The following is a 20,112-nucleotide window of genomic DNA, read 5'->3' as shown; positions in this document are numbered from 1 at the left end:
GCCCTAATTCCCTTTGAAAACTGCCTTGGCTTCAGACAGGCAATAAAAGTTTTACTGGTTGATATTCTGAATCAGCCTTCAACATCTGATTTCCATGCTGTCTTCCTCTACAATGACAATTAACCCAAAGTTAGTACAGAGTTAAAATTACTTTGACATGAACTACAAGAGGTGGAATCGGTATTTCTTAGATTTACTAATGCTTTTTTTTCCATGAAATGGAAAAGGAAAAAATGAAATGACAACAAAGATGCCACGGTAAGGAATAGAGTAGGTAAAGAAAAACAGAGACATTGAATCCCTTAAAATAATGCGTGAGCTGTTTTTCTGTCAGGAATAACATGTTACATAATTTGAGTTTCATGAATCAGCAGTTTAGTCAGTAATTTACATGAATTTCAAAAAAGGAAGAGAGAAAACATGAGGATTGGAAAAGGTAAAGTGGTTTCTGAAACAAGGCAGGTTTCAAAAGAATTTTTATTCCACCCCCTCACAGAAGAATGTTGACAGGCAGATGACTCGGTCTGGCTTCATTTAGGGTTTCTTACCTCCTAATACCCCTACGGGGAAGGCCGCCCCATCTCTCACTTTTCCCTTTTCAATCTGTCCCACTAGGTAATGGCCATATTTTCCTCTCTAGCTGAAGGTTTTCCATCTGGAGATCACATACTTTAGAATACAGAGAGTTTATGCTTGAAGTATGTCAATAGTTGAGGGTTTTTTCTAAAGACCCTGTATACTTAAGCAATTGCAACATTTCAAAAAACACAGTAATGTCAGATGCTTCAAAAAAATTTACAATACTTAGAACCCTTCGTTGTGTTCCAACCTCATCATAATTCCAAGTAGCTTAATTGAGTTCACTGACATTGAATACCTACAGTGATCTGTAGTCCTTAAAAATGACCTTTAGTGAGCAAGCAGGAAGAGACAAGAAAGCAGTCAATACAAACACTAGAACCATGTGTCCATTTTAAACTCTCCAATGCAGAGGGAACAAGTAGGTTATTTGAGAGAGAAAAAATAACCAACCTATGTGCTTTCTCAAAAAACAAAGATGACAAATCCTAAGAAATGAGTCCAAAGGGCATTCTCATCCCTTTTGGAGAAAATATTAGATACTGTTTGAAATAACAGGAAGACATTGGATTAGGCTTGAAAATCTTTTAGGCACAAATCGATCATGGTATTTGAGAGGTATATGTTTTAAAACAGCAAGAAATCTGGTCATTTGGAGTCATTCATTCCACAAATGTTTATTACAGGATGGCACGTCCCAGGCACTGTCCACATACCTGCTCTATTCAAGTTCTGCTTCTTACCAGCTGTTTAGCTTTTTAACATTTCTATGCCTCAGTTTCCTCATCTGTCAAAAATGGGAATACAAAGTGGCTACCAACCTTATAAGGTCTCTGAAGAGCAAATAAGTATGTCTGGCAACACTTTGTAAACCATGAAAGTGTCAGCTGTCATCTGTCTGAACCGAGTTCATGAAAGCCATTAATTATGTCAGAGAAAAGTGAGCCTGCCTTGCTTCCAGAAGACTCTTGATAATCCTATTAAATAAAGCTTTACAGTCTCATTTAATTATCTCCCTGGAAATTTAAATATATGAAGGAAAGCTAGTATGAAATGCAGATTTTGACATTGTATTCATAATCACCATAAAGACAAGAACCACGTCTATTTTATTCATTAATCTGGCCATCAGGCCAAGACATTCCTTTAGAGGGCATTTTAATTCTGGAAAAATATTCTATGTGTTTGCAAATCACAAAATGGACACCTACGAGGTTAAAAACGTTCTATTTTATAGTACATTTCCACGTTCAATCTGACCCTTAAATCTAAGCTACGGTCACATCAATTGTCAAACAGATTAGGAATAAAGCTTTTAAAAACAAAATTAGGCTCCATGCAGTGGCAGTTGAAGAAAGGGGGAAGTTCTAGTCTCTCCAGTATTAGCTAACATGGGCACGATGGCGGATGAGAAAGCCGATTTACAGAAGATGCTAAGGATGTGGCCAAGAGCGGCAGAGAAGGGGCCCAGGAAAGGAGGGTAGCTCCTGACTCCCTTCCCCCAGGTAGTGGAGGAGTGGCGGCTAAAGTCCTACAAGAGTGGTAGCCAAGGGGTACAGAAGGCACACGCAGTCCTAAAACATGCCTGAAACTTCCTCCCATGTTTCTAGCTCTTGCAATGACATTGGGAAACGGAAGTACTCACAGCCTCTTCATTGCCAGAGCCGCTGTAATTTAATATTTTGAGTTAACAATTTGAGTTAATATTTATAAACACCTAGAAGGAGCCCAGAACATTGTAAGAGCTAAGTGTTTGTTAAATAAATAAAGCACATTCCGGATTGGCTGAGTGACTCCTCAACCTAGTGACAAAGCAGAGAATCGAAACACACAACAGTGTAATATTTTTTACCTTGATAAAAAAATTAGAACCTGTAGTGCTCTGAATTTATTCCTGCATCTCAAGTGTACCCTATACAGTCCTTTGTGCAGGACTGAAATTCTACTCATGGTTCAGCAATCACTGTGCAAAATGCTTTCTCTTTTCTCTTTCCAAGTACCCATAACGAAAAATGACAAAATCTAAGTATCTTCAAGCATTTCTAGATGGTACGTACCAATGCTAAACCTGTGGGGACTGACAGAGCTAAATGCACTCGAAGAGACAGAAAGGGTTCAAATCACAGACAACTTAAAGGGTAGCGACGCATTCAAGTGTCAGACTACATACAGGTCCGCTGACAACAGGTTAATGATTCCCGTGCCCTCCACGCCCGAGGCCTCCTCGGTCCCCGATCCTCGCAGGTGACCTGCGACCACTTTCCACCACAGGTGAGGGTCTCCCTCCCTCCGGGTTCCTTGCTCCTCCGCGCTCCGAAGCTGCGCACGGGTTAATCAACACTGTCCGTCCACCGACACCGCTCGGGAGTTTAGGGATCATAAAGCAGAATCCGAATTCACCTCGGGGAAACAAAGAGCACAAACTCTCGGGGTCGGGCTGAGGGTGAGGGACCTGCCAGGGCACCCGGGAAGGCACGTCTGCTCCGAGGAGGGGCAGCAGCCGAGGCCCGCGCACCGCTCGCCCCGCCCCGTCGCGCCCGCCCAGGGGGCCCCGACCGCGGCCCAGACGCGCGCCGACCCCAACGCCCGCGCCCCCGCCTCGGGTGCCGGCGGCCCCGCACCTACCCGGCCGGCGGTGCTGCCTCCCGGCGCAGCGGGCGCGGAGCCGAGCGCACTCGCGCTTCCTCCTTCCCCGCAGGGCCGCCGGCGTTTCCTCCCTGACGCGTCACGGCGGCCGCGGCTCCTCCCGCAGGGCGCGCGGGGCGGCCGGGGACAGCCGGGTGGGCGGCCGGCCGCGCGCGGGAAGGCGCCCGCTCCGAGCCCGGGGGCGCCCGTTGGAGCCGCAGGCTGGGCGGCCCCTGCTCGGCCCGCCGCGCGAACCGTCTCTGTCTGCTGCTCTCTCTTCCCCGAGGACCCCCGCGAAAGCCCGGGTCCCCGCCCCGCCGTGCGCGCAAAGTTCAGGGGACAGCAGTGGTTCCCGTCCCGAGGCTGGGACTCTTCGGTGTTTCCCGCTGCTCAGCTGCTCGTGACCGCTGCCCCGGGGCCCAGGAGCCGCGAAGTGACTCCCGTGTGTGCGGAGAGCAGGACCGCTGCGCCCCCAGAGGGACAGAGCCACCCCGGAGCTGCCTAGTGGGCCTGTGGCTTGGTGTAAACTGGACAGTCAAATAAGTATCCAGTAAATCTAGACAACAACTCTGCTTCATTTAGCGTTATCTGAAGTTTTCTACTTTTTCATCAACGAAGTTTCGGCCTTTGTGTTTATAGATAGGGGAGAGCGATCACAAATAGAGAAATTTCCTTTCCACATGTCTTTTTAGATCTACTAACTCTAGTTTTGTTTTGTTTTGTTTTTTCATTCCCATTAATCTCCAAGTCAGCTGAGGGCACACTTTACACCTTCGTATTGCTTTTTTATTCTTTAAATGTAGAAGTTGCGTTTTAGACACACCTATTTATTTGCCTTTTTTTTTCCAGATAAGGATACAGGAGGTGAATGGAGGACTAAAAATTACATGATTCAATGGGTGCAGAGTAAAGTGGTTAAGATTTTGAAGTACAGTGGATTTTGGGGGAGTGTTTGCCCCACAACACTACTGTAAGTTTTATCGGGTATAATTTGAAGGTAGACTTAACCATTTAAAGATTCTCATGTGCATATCATGCTTCAGATTTTGAGGCAATGACCTATACTTCAGATCATATGATTCGAGAGAATTTGCTACAAATCTATGAACAAATAAACTTCCAAAGGTAATTAGAAGAACTGTGATTTATGTGTGGCTTCCCTAAATTCAGGGAACGTTTCCTTACATATTCAGATGACATTTAAAAATTTAGCCCAACAGGTAAAGGTTAGAATGTTCATTTTTAATGTGAATACCACCACATTTTTAATGTGAATACCACCACGTGGCATTCTTCTTTGTAAAAAATGGATGTGAACCCAACACTTTTATTTTTCAAAATACCATAGTCTTACAGAATTTTCTAAACACTGATGTTCAGTAGCATGCGGAAATGGAAATGAAATACAGTAGATACAAATCAACACATTGCCAATGGTCCTTTACACATTTTCACTGTGATCCACAAACAGCAATCCACACAATAGTGCACAAAGAAGCTAAAGAAGTTCCTCTTTTGTAATAAAATCAAGTGATCAGTGTATCTCTTAATTAAAGCCATATTCACAGAGCTGAAAATTTTCTCAGCCAAAAGGAAGTTTTGTGTCAATAAACTCTAAGTGGAATGACATCATTCTTACTTCAGGGATAAATACTTGTCTATCACCACATTTCAACCTTTTTTCTTTTTTCTTTATTTCCTTTTGAAAAACAAACATCTGGGAACCATTACATTTCCAAGATAAATTTGTCCTCCTGCTGTGAAGAACACACACCCAATACCCACACCCATACCACTCATACACCCCCCCAACACACACACACACTACTGCCACCACAATGTCCCACAAATATTTTAAGACAAGAAGATGAATGAGCCACATTCAACTGATAAGAGGTTGGATATTTTGCCTTTATAATCTGAGAGCTGCAATTTAATACCTTGCTTTCTCAGAATACTAGAGGAGGTAAATATATTCAGAAACTATTAAAGTGTTTTTTCACTTAAAATTCATTTTAAGGGCACACTTTAAGGTCGATCACGTTAACATATTCATCTATAGATATAGATCATATCCCTATTTTCCATTATGTTTCCAGTTTAAGTTTATACTGTAAAAGAAAAGTTATTGAATATTCGGCTAAATGTCTAGTTGATGTTTATGCCTTCATAAGTTGTCATATAAAAAAATTTTTAAATAAAGGTTTTTGTTAGACAATGGGTTCCAATATTTTATTTAGAAAGATGACTCTGTTTATGCAGATAGGGAAAATATTTTGTTCATCTCTTTTATCTATTATGTAGAGATTATGAGCACAAACTTTGGAATTGGACAGACCCAGGTTTACGTGCTGGCTCTGCCACTTTCTGCTTTGGGAAAATTATTTCACCTCTCTGACCATTTATTTCATCAGTAATATGAGCATGATAATAGCACTTTTTTGTCCTCAGTAAAATAGAAGTATAAACAGTGCTTATCTCATGGAATTGCTATGAGGATCAAATGAACTTAGTAGAATACCTAGAACATAGTATCAGTTGACTGCTATTGTCATCATCATTATTATCTCTAACACAGTTATACAAATGCCAATATTTTATATTTCATTTGTACTAGTATAAAGAATGGTCAAATTTTAGAGTTTTGGGGTTTTTTTTGTAGATGTCCTAAAAGTAACAGGAAAAAAAAAAGAAACACTAAGATATAGTTATAGTCAGAATTTTAGAAAATGGACTGGCAATACTGTAAACTATTAACCAAAACATTAAAAAACAAAAACAAAAAAAAACTGCCTAACCAGGTAATACAGTATTAATACAGTCCAATGAGATGAGTGTTTGGTTTGCATCCTCTTTTCAAAATGGAAAATCTTTAAGATGGTGCCTAATATGGAACCATTAGGACTTTTTACATCATATTAAAGTCCTCTGTTACTTGTAGTTCTTTTATTGCAACTTTGGAAGAGTTGAAGAGCATTATAATACAAAAAATATCACTTCCCTTAGGGAGAAAAATTGATAAAATGGCAATCACAGCACCTGAATGATCTATTCATAAATCAGCTGGTCATGGAAGTGAGGGTCAGTATTCATTAGAATATTTGTTCTGTAGCAGATAAATTGCCAAGACTAGAGAGGTAAGAATAATGCTACCAACTACATGATTACAAAAGCAAAGATGTTTTTGATTCATATTATTTGCACTGCTTTTACAGCACCTTTTCCTTCATTCTACTACAGATTCATCCACTTAAGTGGGTCAGACATTAAGAATTGTTGCTATAGTTTCCAGCTATGTTTATCCGTTGATATAACAATCACAGCATCCCACAACTTCAAAAAAAAAGAAAACCATTTTTATTGAGAAGGTACTTTAAGGCATAGTCCTAGCCATGAATCGGCTCAGAAGATAATTAACAGGAAAAGTCTGCTGTAAAAATGGGTAAGAATAGGAGAAACAGCGTGACTAATTGAATTTTCTGAACAAAACCATTTAATAAAACACAAAATAACCCAAAGTATAGTTAGAAAAACTCAGATATTCACGAGAACTGAAACTGAGAACAGTTTATACTGCCTTAGCACAGGACAGAATTAACTTGTTTCTTGGATCTAGAAAATGGTTCAGAGAGTACTCATTTTTTGTGTTGGGGTGGGACTGGCCCAAAGTTCAATATCTTTCTTAGGCCAAATTAGCCATGTTCAAATTAAAAACTGAAATGCCCAAAGTTCAAGTGTGTTTTGTAATAAAGGGAAAACTCTATTTTAAAGCAAGACTGCACTAGGGTCAAATATAAGGCTTTTCAGATCACAGGCCTTTCTCACTTTCTATATTAGACTCATGAGAAAAGCCAAAGGGAAGTGTCAGGAGAGCAGAACACTTAAGCAGCTGGCATCAGCTTTTTGATAAAAAGTTGCTAGAAAGTACTTTAAATTTTGCTAAGACCATTAATTATCCGAAGTAAAACCACCATTCTTCCCTATTAAGGAAATCTCATTGTCTCCTAATCTAGTTATTATGAAGAATAAAATATAAATTGCCCCTTCTTTTTTCCTCATTTTCCTCTTTTTTTTTCTGTCTCTTGTTTGGATAGTCTATTGTGTACATAAACTATGTCTGTTAATAGCTGACAATAACTTATTTACATAAGTCATGTCAGCAGTGACTGTGTTCCTCAGGGAATTCTATTAGGCCTTTGAGCTCAAACCTATGAGGTGGACTTTGAAGATAATTATTTTAGTTGCTTATCAGTAGGGAATAATAAATTTTCTTAAACACTAGTCATCTGGTGACTCAGTTATTTACTGCCAATTATGTGCAATTAATGGTTGAACCAATTTCAAACGCAAAGGCTTAATAGCCTCTGGCTTGAAGAGGTTGGTTGCTGTTGTTTCCTCAACTAAATCTCTAAGGAATCTGTGTCTGGCTCAACCAGATGTGTCAAAAACTTAAATAGATTTTAAGAGATTATAACTCTTTATATACCGGAAGACCCTTAAATTCCCTAGGTTTTTTAGAATAAACAACCTCAGTTCTTTACATTTTTCTCAGTTTTTTTTTTTAATGTTTTATGACTCTCATACAAATTCTTTCCAAATTCTTCCCATTTTTCTTTAGATGAGATGCCCACTATGAGACATGGAACTCTATAAAAGATCAAGTTAAGTCTTCAGTATAGTGAGAAAACTCTCGCAGCTCTTCAATTCGCACTCCTATAATGCAACTTAGAATTATTCTTATTTAAAAATGCAGCTCATCATTATTATATTTTACAATGTGAATTCTAAATGCTTGTTTGGCCTACATATATTTCTTGAATTATATTTAAGAGGTTTTTGGTTATCCTATTGCCTCTGTACCTATTTTACCAAAACGATATTTTTCCTGGGTGATTCTGAATTTTGTCATATTTGTTAAGACAAAAGACATCCAGAGTGGAGGGTGCACCTCCTCAGAGTGCTCAAGACAATCTGCTACAGTTCAGAAAGAAAATATCCCAATGTCTGTTTGTTTTCTCTAAAAAGAAAGAAATTCAGCTCTATCATTTAACATACATGTCGGCACTGGCATGTTCACAGAGCCGTGTGTCCGTCAGTCACCCACATGCTCTGTGAGCTGCCTGAGAAGGGTGGGCTTTCCACTCAAAGGGAAGCTCCCCTTCATCTGACATCAGTGTTTTGTGGTTTTATGTAGTGTTACGGATCATCTATGTGGTTAATTTTGTAAAAACAGATCCTTTCAATGAATCTATACAATACTTTGTACTGAAATGGGGAGTAATTGTGGAACCACTTTACCTTCTATCAAAGTACTCAAGATCTTTAGGGAGTTCTGCCATCGCCAGCCACGTCACCCTGAGGATGTTATTTAACATCTCTGGGGGGCAATTTTCTCATCTGTAAAATGGAGAACATAATCATATCTACCGTGCTACGTTGTTCTGAGGGTTGAGTTAATATGTATAAATCTATCACCAAAACAAGCACTACATAAGCATTAGTTTTTATTATTACTTAAAAGAATATCTAAATATCAAAATGAATGATGCATTTTCCTCTGACCAAAATAAGAGGGATCTGAATTTCCCTGCCTTTTCTATGAGTAGTACTTTCCTTTTAAGGCAAAGCTTCATCAATGAATAAAGAGTAATTCCATCTACTCTCCCCATTAAGTGTATACATATTTTTAAAGAAATGCTTTTGAGAGAATGCTTTTGAAAAGGATGTTTGGAAATATTTCCATCAGTATGTAATTTTGTTGCAAAAAGTAGGGTGTGTGCGTGTCCTGTTAAAACTCTAATATGTGCATACTTAAAAATTTTGGAAACATAATTTTCTGTTTTTTAAAATATTTTCCAAATAATGAATTTCAGTAGGTCTTAAACTAATCTGTTAAAAAAAGTTTTAAAAAATTGCAATGCCTTTAAATTAGTTTGCAAGAATTTTTGATTGATAGCAGAGAAAATGGAAGTTTACTAGTCAAATTTCAACAAAAGCCTTTGTAGAACTAGTTGATGAGAATGAAAAAAGTAAATACCTCAACAGGTATAGCCAACAACAATGCATTTCTTCTATTTAAATCTAAATATCTTTTTGAAATATCTTTTTCAGCTATGGTAGCTATTACAATATAGTATTAGAATAAACTAAACTTAGAACCATATCTTTGAATCAGTATATCACAAAGTGTTAAACCAAGATTTTGAAAAAGTAATAAAGTACCAATAAAGCATTAAGTGAAAACAAAAAGACTCTTATACTATTAATAAAATATCATTAAGTTAAATATATTTTTCATATTTTTAATTTGGGGTTTCTATTTTACAATGTGTACAATATGTTAGTATAGGAAGTTACAGATATGTAATTTATATGTGTGTGTGCATGCTGAAACATTTTTAAGGACGGGGTGCATATTCAAAAAGCAAGATGTTAGTTACCTTTTACCACCTCTATTCCTTGGTTCGATGTCATCTAAGTATTTAATGCCTTTTGTTCTCTTCTCTTTTCTCTTAATAAGGATTTGTTGAGTATCTAGTGTGTGTCAGATATTGTGCTAGCCTCAAAGAAGTAAAAATTAAAAATATAATCTCCACCCACAAACAGTAGTTTAAATAATTTATGAAACATATAATAAAGAACTATTCCCACAACTAAACCCCACAAAATCACCTGCTTCTCTGCTCCTTCCCCTACCTCCACTCCCAGATAATGATCTGCTGTGGATTGAGATTTGAATCTAAAACTGGTCATTTGAACACCCACTTAGCTTTCATGTAGTTTAAATAAACCATTTATTATTTCTTTTCTCTTCTAGATATCTGCAAAGTGCTTTTAATGCAATCATATGTGAACATAAATATTTCTGATTCGACATACGTTTCCTCTGCAAAGCAGCTAGTTAAAACAGAGGGAAGACTCAAGGTATAAAGATGTACTGTGCTTTCAAAGGGATTTCATATCCTTATTAGAATATGAGAAAATGAGAAAGGACAAAAACACCTTAATTTTGTTCTTATGTTATATGGATTGTTTTCACTATTGAACGTATTCCTCGGTACATTGCCTTTTTAACTATCTCACCCCTTTTGCTTTGTGCTGTGTTTCTTCAAGCCTAGTACCACATTGTTTGAAAGCTTTACAGGCATGTTATTTGATTTCAACCACATCTTTAAATTTCATTTCATTACTTGTAATTTCAACCCATGACTGTAATAAATTATTTTTAATTGCTACTTATTTACATTGGAAAACAATTATATGAAAAACAGGTAGAGAAAAATACTGCTGGAAACTAAGATCATAGAAATTAAAATTCCCTGTATGCCATCTCCCTAAATAGCAAGAAAACGTGGTGATTTGAGATATTTAAGGCAAGAAACAGGACCACGTGACTTCCTGGGGTCTCGTTTACTTTTAAACTCTGCAAATAAGCAAAGTCAAAGCTCACAGCTTTTGAAAGAACCTACATCTGTTTGACTTTTTAAAAGCAAGCAGTACTAACAGCTCAGAAATTTGGGGCATGATATGAAAAGTCAAAATTAGTTATAAAAGTCTGTGATAATATAAAATTCAATTTAGAAAAACATAAGCAGCACATTAAGGCAATAAAGAGAAAATATCTTCACTTGAATTTAAACTGACACATACTCCTTGGGCTATCCCTCCCACAAAAAAAAAAATGCAGTTTTCACAACAATAATCATTTCCTTAGAAAAATAAAAAGAAAAATACAATTTGAACAAATTTCAGTATAATGCAGTGATTAAGGAAATAGCTTTAGAGGAAAACAGCCCTGGGTTTGAATCTCAGTCTGCTGCTGACCAGCTCTGGACCCAGGCGTATTTCCTAACTCCCCAGCCTCAGTTTTCTCATTCGTAAAAGTTGTTCCTTCTTCATAGGGTTGTTGTGAGAATTAAGTGAGATAATCACATAGCAAGAACACAATATATGGTAAGTTTTAAAATGGTATATATATACATCATATATGTTACATATATTACATATTTACATATGTAAAGTACATACTCAATATGATAGGTAGAAAGATGGCCCCCCAAAGTCCACACCCTAGTCTTCAGAACCGAGACTATGTCACATTTCATGGTGAAGAGTTAAGGTTGTATAGACAACACAGATGGACTTGAGGGCATTAAGCAGTCAGATAAATCAGACAGAGAAAGGTAAATACCATGTGCTCTCACTTATATGTGGAATCTAAAAAAAAAAAGAAAGATCAAAACAAAAATGAACTCATAGATACAGAGAACAGATTAATGATTGCCAGGCATGAGGAGGGGGATTGGTGGGAAAGAAATGAGTAAAGAGGTCAAAGGGTACAAATTTCCAGCTACAAAATAAATAAGTAATGGGATGCCATGTTCAGCATGGTGACTAGTTAATAGTATTGTATTGTATATTTGAAACTTGCTAAAAGAGAAAAGCTTAAAATTTCTCATCACAAGAAAAAAATTTATAGCTGTGTGGTGATGGATGTTAACTAGAATTCTTATGGTGATCATTTTGCAAACGATTTATTATTTCTTTTCTCTTCTAGATATCTGCACGGTGCTTTTAATGCAATCATATGTGAATATAAATATTTCTGATTCAACAAACATTTCCTCTGCAAAGAATTAAGACAGAGAGAAGGTTTGCAATATATACTACATCGAATCATGGGCGTACATCTCAAATTAATATAATGTTATATGTCGATTTTATCTCAATTTAAAAAATTAATCTTAAAACAGAATTACAGTTGCAGATGGAATTAAGGTTGCTAATCACCTGTCTTTAGGATAGGAACAATGTCCTGGATTTTCTGGGTGGACCCAGGTCCTTAAAAGTGAAAGAGGGAGGCAATGGAACAGAGTCAGAGAAAGAGATGTGACTAAAGAAGGATGGTCAGAGAGATGTAACATTGCTGACACTAAAGGTGAAGAAGAGGGCCATGAGCCAAGGAATGTGTGTGGCATCTAGAGGCTGGAAAAGGCAGAAGAACAGATTTATTCCTAGTGCCTCCAAAAAAGAGGGCAGCCCTGCCCACATATTGATTTTAGCTCAGTGACACCCATGTCTGACTTCTAACCTATGGAGCTATAATATATCTGAGTTGTTTTAGGTCTCTAATTTGTGGTAATTTGTAATAGCAGCAGGTAGGAAACAAAGTAGATATACAGAAATGTCAGGAGCCCTACAAAAGTTGTTAGTGTGTGAGCAAGTTTGGGTATATGGTGAATTGTCTTTTTTTTCCTTCCAGTTTTAGAAACCATGCTAACTTACAAACCTTTTATTTTTGTTTTCTTTCTTTCTTTAATTGCAAGAATTTGATTTACCATACCATAATATTATCTTCCAAGCAAGAAGAGTGCTATTGGTTAACAGCTTAACCCATTATGGTTCCTTGATGATAGCAGCTGACAATTATAGGAAATAAATTTTACTTAGGTACTATTTAGTTTCTTATGATTTTCTTATTTGTGTCTAGACATCTAAGAGTATCATACAAATTCGTTTTGAGTTAATGATGCCTGAGACTAACAGGAGTGGCCTTGTCATTTGCCTGAGAGGTAAGGACAGAGGTTGTCAGTGGAGGCAGGCCACACTCACTGAGAGATCCTGCCTCTTCTTGGCTTTATCAAAGCATATTATGTACATTATCCTTATAACCACACCATTATTATCCCCATTTTACATATAAAGAAACAGAAATTCAAAGAGGTGAAATAATGCTACACAGGTCACTCAGTAGTAAAATGACAGAGCTGAGTCCATTTCATTTGAAGTCCATGAGCTTTCTAGAGCAACACAGAGCCTCCAATGTCAATAGGCGGTGCTGGGTGAAAAACATCAAGGACATCAAGAAAAAACACCAAGTGTAGAAGAGTTTACAAACTTAAATGCCTAGAGTGCCTGGGAGGCACCACAGATGCTGAGTGTCAGGAAAGGTGAAAGTAAGATGATAAATGGCAACTGACAATCAGTCTTTGTGAGCGGCAAGAGGCGCATGTCCTCTCTAAGGATCAACGGACAGCTGCAGTCAGCGAATTGTGAGAGCATAGGCCCAGTGTTGCCAGATCTATTAATTTTTCAATAAAACGGAGCAATATATATATTTTAATGTGAAATGGCATAATTTCAAAAGTGCTAAGAACAAATTCAGATTTTCTTAAAACACTGCAGGCCAAATAAGCCACATCTATCTGGTTAATCTGCCCCATGGGCTGCCAATTTGAGACCCTAGGGATCAATACTGACTCAGGGAGAGATCCTTAGTCATGCTAAAAGAGAAGCCGTGGATGGACTGGACTGGACTGGATTTTTACTGACCTCCTTGAGTGAAGAGGTACTCTAATCTGAGAACAAGGGAAGCTTATTCTAGGGCATTGAGGCACGTCAGAGAAGGGAGTATGGCTCAACTTTTCCACAGAATCTTCTTAAAGAGACCAATCTAATCAATAATTAAAGCAATTCTAAACATCTTAATCCACGTTATTTTTCCCTTTCCTCTTTGCTAATGCATAAGCGCTCTTGGGTAAATCTTCATTGATAGATATGTTTATCTACCATATTTTTATATGTGATAATTAGTAGCCAGATTACATATTTTAATAAAAACAGCTTAATTAATAACATGGATCCAATTTTGTATATATCTGAAAAGTTGACATCTCAATAGTCATGTGCCAAATAAAAACATTTCGGTCAGTGATGAATCGCATACACCATGATGGTTCCATAAGATTATAATGGAGGTGACATTCATAACTATCATCTAGTGATGTTGTTGCTATTGTAACATTACTCATGTGTGTATGGTGACACTGGAGTAAACAAACTGATTGCACTACCAGTCACGATATATACATATATACATTCATAAACATAGCACATACAACTATAGTAGTGGGCTAGACCATCTAGGTGTGTGTTAAGTGCACTCCACGATGTTCGCACAATGAAATTGCCTAACAACTCATTTCTCAGAACGTATCCTCATGTTAAGCAGCACATGACTGTATCTATAGAGTAAAAAAAAATGGCATAAAACTTTGCATATTTGTTCAAAATAGTGCAATGTCAAAAAAAAAAACTCAAATTAAAACTTACTGACACACATCTGAAGTAGAAAGCTCTGATGTGAGAAACACTGAGGGATGAGCTGACGCAGGAGAGTGCAAGTTATACAGCAGACGTCATTTTCACCATTGTGACTTTTTCCCAGCAGAGCTCTGTGGCCATGGAGGAGGCAGACAGCTGGGTTGAACCTGGGTTGGGGAGGTTCAAGACAATGACAATGAAGCAGAGGAAGAGAGCCTAAGAGAAGGCCATGCCAATTACACCTGCTAAGGAAAGGACGTGATAATAGGCGAAGGTCAAGACCAAGGGCATGGGGTACTTGAACAGTTATAGAATGAGGTTAACAAAAACGTACTACACACACTATTAACAATATTTTACATTTTAAATTACACTGTAATCTTCAAAGCATTTGTAAAAGTAAACTTTATTTTTTAGAGCAACTTTAGGTTCACAGCCAACTGAGCAGAAAGTACAGAGAATTCCCATACACTCCTGTTTCCAAAGAGGCACCACCTTCCCCACTACTGACATCTCCCATCAAAGCAGTATGTTTGGTATAATAAACCTACATCCACACATCATGATCCCCCAAAGACCATAGTTTACATTAAGGGTTCACTCTTGGTGTTGTATGTTCTATGGGTTTGGACAAGTGTATAATGACATGTATCCACCAGCACAGTAGCATGTAGAGTAGTTTCACTGGCCTAAAAATCCTCTGTGCTCCATCTATTCATCTCTCCCTTCTCTCTAACTCCTGGCAACTACTGATCTTTGTACTGTCTCCATAGTTTTGCCTTTTCCAGATCGTCACATAGTTGGAATCACACAGTATACAACCTTTAGATTGACTTATTTTACTCAGTAATATGCATTTAAGCCCCTCACCCACCTTTTTGTGGCTTAATAGCTTATTTATTTTTAGCATTGAATAATCTTCCATTGTATGGATGCACCAGAGTTTACCTATTCAACTGCTGAAAGACACCTTGGTTGCTTCCAAGTTTAGGCGGTTATGAATAAAGCTGCTCTAAACTCCATGTGCAGGTTTTTGTGTGGACAATGCATTTTTATCTTTGTATTCTGAATATAGAGCAACTTTTCTAAATCAAATCCTAACAAGCCAAATATAGCACACCAAATCAAAGCATTTATCAGTATGACCCGTAGCATTTATCCTTCAAATACACAATGAAACAGCAAAAACTATGATGTTAGGAATAAAAACTCTAAATGATTTCAACAAATGTTTTGAGGAATTAACTCTCCATTTTGTTATTTCTCCCTATTTATTTTTCTGTTCCATCTGTCTTCAACCCTTAATACAGTTAGCATGATAGTGGATCATTGGATGCTGTAGCCAGGCTGTTTGTGTTTGTTTAGTTTGAATATGGGGCTCTGACACTTATGAGATGATGACTTGAAGCAAAGTAACATCTTCGTGCCTCTTGTTCTTCATCTATAAAATAGAGGATTTTTAATAGTGCTTACCTCATGGATTAAACGTATAGCCATAAATGCTTAGAATGATACCTGGCACATAGTGTCTGCCACATAAAATGAATAACGTATATAAGGATCTCTTGTGTGAATGCTGGTCTCACAGGCCTATATACAATTTGATCAGGTTTTCCTGTTGAGTCAGATTTTCAGGTCTACAATTGGATTTTTTCCTACTTACTTGCAAACCAATGAGTTGGCCTATTACTGTTTCACAGATGCTGGAAGAACACAAGAGACAGCGTAGTTGGAGAAAAATAACTTTTTTACTCACAGCACAGCATAAAAAGCATAAACATCAGAATATTTGCATCAGTCCATCTTGCTCCAGAGTTTCACAGGGGTGACATCAAGTGGCACAGATAGATGCTACACATGCAGTGGGGGAACAATGAGCTCGGGAAAAAACCACTGCCTTTCTTGCAGGCAGCAAGCTAAACTGTTCTTTGTTCTGAAGGGAAATGTTACTTCATCCCTCAAGACTGCTTGCTGCACACACGACCGTGAGAAATGGCCTGGGTAAAGAGCAGTGTGGTATAAAGCCTCTTGGATGGCCCATAATGGTTCTTGCCTCCTGAGATTTACTCCTTTGGGTAATCCCCTCCAGGTGACTGTGGGCTAGATTTATTGTGTCACTTCTAACTAAGTGAATGCAGCACAAGTGACAGGATGTTGCCTCTGACACGAGATTACAAAAAAAGACTGCAGCTTCCACCTTGCACATCCTCTCACTAACTCACTCACTCTGAGGGAAGACAAGTGTCATGTTATAAGCTGCCTTATGGAGAGACCTGCCTGGCAAGGAAAGGAAGTCTTTGGCCAACAGTCAGCCAGGACATGAGGCTTTCTGACAGCCACATAAGTGAGCAAAGAAGCAGAATCTCCCTCATTCAAACCTGGAGATGACCACAGCCCTGGACAACACCTTGACTGTAGCCTAGTCACAGACCCTGAGCTAGGGTCACCCAGCTAAAATGCACTCAGATTCCTAATCCAAAGTAACTGTCAGAAAATAAACTTGTTCTAAGCCTCTATTTTGGAGTAATCTGTTATGCAATAATAGATAATTAATACCAGCAGCCAGGGCCTTGCATTGTTGGCATACCAAGCAAGGCATGCAGGGGCATAAGAGACCCATAGATAATTATCTCCCGACAATAGGTTAAAGCCATCTTCCTAGAGGAGGGCTAACATACTAGTGTCTAGTAACTAGGAAAGAGGCAGACACTGAGACTAGAAACTAAAATTTAGAAGGAAGCCCATAGCTGGAACTAGACTTACAAATCTTGGGGCTAGTTTTTGAAGAATTTTGCTTGCTTGAGAACATAGTGCAGGGTAGAAAAAAGTGGCTTGTACTTTGTGCCTGCAGTGAGAAGCACGGTAGGGAGGAATCCTTTTACAGTGTCAAATACTGAAATGCCTCCACTGCATTTAGTGAACCAAATTATAAAGTTGTATATTACTCCCTGTACTCATTTGCCTTCCATTCATCTGGAGCCCTCTGTAAACTTGTTTAAATATTTTCCCTGGTCTTATCTGGTACTCCAAGGAATTATGAGTCAAATGCTTGAGCCACAATATTAAAAGGGAAACAGTGCCCCCTAAAGGCCAGAGAGGCAATGGCTAGAGACCACTCCCTCCCAGAGCCAGCTAAAAGAGGTAGGAGAAGCTAGGATAGGCAAGGGAGATGGCAAGTTTCTTTATACATGCTAAAAACAAACAAACAAACAAATAGATAAACAAACAAACAAATAAATAATCTCTTTGATTTAAAGGCTTTAAGAAGTGGTATGAAAATTGTGTAACTGTGTGGTGATGGATATGAACTAGATTTACTGTGGTGACCATTTTGCGATATACAGAAATGTCGAATCATTATGTTGTACATTTGAAATATAATGTTATATGTTAATTATATCTCAATTTTTAAAAAGCAATTCATTCTAAATAACTGAAAAAGAAAGAAAGAAATCAGTATGGAAGGATTTTTTTTCCTTAACACAATAGTGTTTTGCTTTGTTTTTTCCAGAGGATCAACATTATACATAATGGAGGGCCAGACAGTAGTGTTGTTCAGAACATGGGCTTTGGAATAGACAGGCCTTTCTTTTGTTAACGGTGTGTCCCTGGGCAAGATGATAAATCTGTCTGAGCCTATTTCTTCATCTGTAAAACAAGATAAGACCTCATTGGATTATAGTGAGAATTTAATGAGATTATATATATAATGTCCTTAGCACTTGGTAAACACTCAGTATTTGAAAGCTTCTGTTATTATTAACTATTACTTCTAGTACTATGTTAATGAGATAGTCGGGTTCTATGTAACTATAACTACTTAATATACTATTCTACATGCTCGTATCAGAATTTTCAGGTATGAAGAATTTACAGAAGACATAAATTAGAAGAAATAGAGGAAAGGGAGACTCACTAGGCAAGAAAACCCAAGAATATTTGTAAAGGTGGAAAAAACATACTCTTTAAAAACATTCTATCCAATACATACAGAGTTGTTACAAATATATAATTAACATCACCACTCTATTGATTAAGTAGTGAAAGGGGATGAAAAAGCAGTTTAACAAGTATGTTATCAAAGTTTATTAGTTAAGAAATGCAAAATAAAATAACTTTAGGTCTCATATATCTTTTAAAGTTTCAAACACAAATGAAAAATAAAAAGAGTGGGTATTGGAAAAGACATCGGAAGAAGGCACTGACTGTGGAACAAAACAAACATCTGACTTTGCCTCTTACCAGCTGTGAGCACAGGTACGTTACTCTCCCGCCCTGTGCCTCAGTTTTCGTATCTGCACACAAGACAGTAACAGCATCTGACAGACTCATTGTGAGGGTTAAATGAAAAAGAGACATTTTCTCAAAGCACAATACCCGACTCTCAACAAAAGGTCTCATCGTCCTTGTCATCATTATCTTCATTGTTACTCATGTGCTGATGTTATTAGAGGAAGAATTAGAAAAAGGGCTAGTACTTCAGGAGATTCCTCAGAACAATATTTAATAAGAGCTATGAAGTTACATATATGCCTTAATCTGTTGTAGGAAGAAATTTAAAGAGAAAAATATTACCTGATTAAAAATGTTTACGGCAATGCTAATTATGGCCTTCAAAATAATACAAATAAGTATATGCTCAACCTCACAATAATCAGGAAAATGCAAATTAAAGCAAGATGGTTTCTTTTACTTATCAGCAGTGGTACACCAACAGGGGGTGTCGGTATAAGTAGTGAGCAGGAAGGAGAGCAGGCAGTAAGGGGGTGCATCGTCTGTAGAGAATTTTAAAAATAATAACTAAACATATCATCATGCTCCAGTGATTCTAAAATATATCACTGGTAAAATATTCTTCCCTACAGGGAGGGGCAGGCTGCTCCCACTGCCCCCACCTCAGCAAGCCCCTGCCTAGCAGAACAGGAAAAATATAAAAGACTGACAGCATCTGTGTTAGTGTATGCCCATACACAGTTGGTGGAAGCATACAGCTTTTTGGGATGGCAAATTGGAAAGATTTCATCAACATCTTAAATGTGCGTTTCCTCTGACCCAGTAATTCCACTTCTTGAAATCTAGAGCACTGAAATATTCCTAAATGTACCCGAAGATATATCCACAGAAAAAGTCAGAAAAGGGGGATAATACGGGCACAACCTAAACATTATCTACTAGGGGAGTGGGTAAACAAATTATGGCACATGGCAGAATTTCCTCAAATGGTTGGGAGACTGGACTATATATATCTCTCCTCAGACCTCTTCTGACTCTTCCCATTTGAGGCCCAATTCAACCAAGACGTTACCTCTAAGCTCTAGCCCTTATCTATGGCTACTGTCTGTCTTACCTTGTCCTCTATACACTTATCTGTTATAGGGACCAAGAAAGGGCAGCTCAAGCCACAGCAGCTAGATGATTGAGGATTCAAGAATCCTGGCTCCCAACCCTCTCTTTCATCTCAAAATAACTAATATGCATCTGTCAAATGCCTCCTAGTTAGAGCCTGATCCAACGGACACACCCAGAATTACTCAAGCTACACTTTAAATTCAGTCTCATTTATTATCCCTATAAGTTAAGTAGGAAGAGTGTGTCCATTTCACATGAGAAAATTATGGCTTAGAAAAGTTAAATGGTTTCTCCAGCTTGTGAGTGGTAGAGCCAGGATTAAGCCCAGATTGTGGGAGCACAGGTTCAGTGAAGATACCGCCTTTTGTTTTGTAGAAGTGAAATAACATTACATGTCTAGTTTTCTGTAAATATGGTTTATGCTTAACTTGGAATTATACTCTTGCTTTGAATCAT

At 38.0% G+C, this 20,112-nt stretch overlaps 1 protein-coding gene and 1 long non-coding RNA gene across 4 annotated transcripts in view; one reads left to right on the top strand and one right to left on the bottom strand.

Annotated features, from left to right (window-relative positions):
- The window catches only part of SGK3 (serum/glucocorticoid regulated kinase family member 3), a 106,930-nt gene extending 92,485 nt beyond the window's left edge, over nucleotides 1-14,445 (bottom strand). The window contains exons 1-2 of one of the 3 annotated variants that reach the window (XM_039841792.1): nucleotides 14,317-14,445; nucleotides 8,503-8,601 (exon numbers count right to left, since the gene is read on the bottom strand). The gene's annotated coding sequence lies outside the window, so the exon portion shown is untranslated. Of the gene's footprint in view, nucleotides 1-3,204; nucleotides 3,357-8,502; nucleotides 8,602-14,316 lie in introns of those variants that run through there. The other 2 variants (XM_039841797.1, XM_039841794.1) reach the window with 2 other exon arrangements.
- Nucleotides 10,028-12,888, top strand: LOC120585465 (uncharacterized). The gene is made up of 3 exons (XR_005648335.1): nucleotides 10,028-10,128; nucleotides 11,762-11,856; nucleotides 12,531-12,888. It is a non-coding gene; the product is annotated as an uncharacterized LOC120585465 (long non-coding RNA).
- Nucleotides 14,446-20,112: the final 5,667 nt, after the last annotated feature.

This window comes from Pteropus medius, unplaced genomic scaffold (genome assembly GCF_902729225.1).
Source record: "Pteropus medius unplaced genomic scaffold, Ma_sr-lr_union100, whole genome shotgun sequence".
NCBI classification, from domain to species: domain Eukaryota; kingdom Metazoa; phylum Chordata; class Mammalia; order Chiroptera; family Pteropodidae; genus Pteropus; species Pteropus medius.
This window is presented reverse-complemented; position numbering and strand designations above follow the sequence as displayed.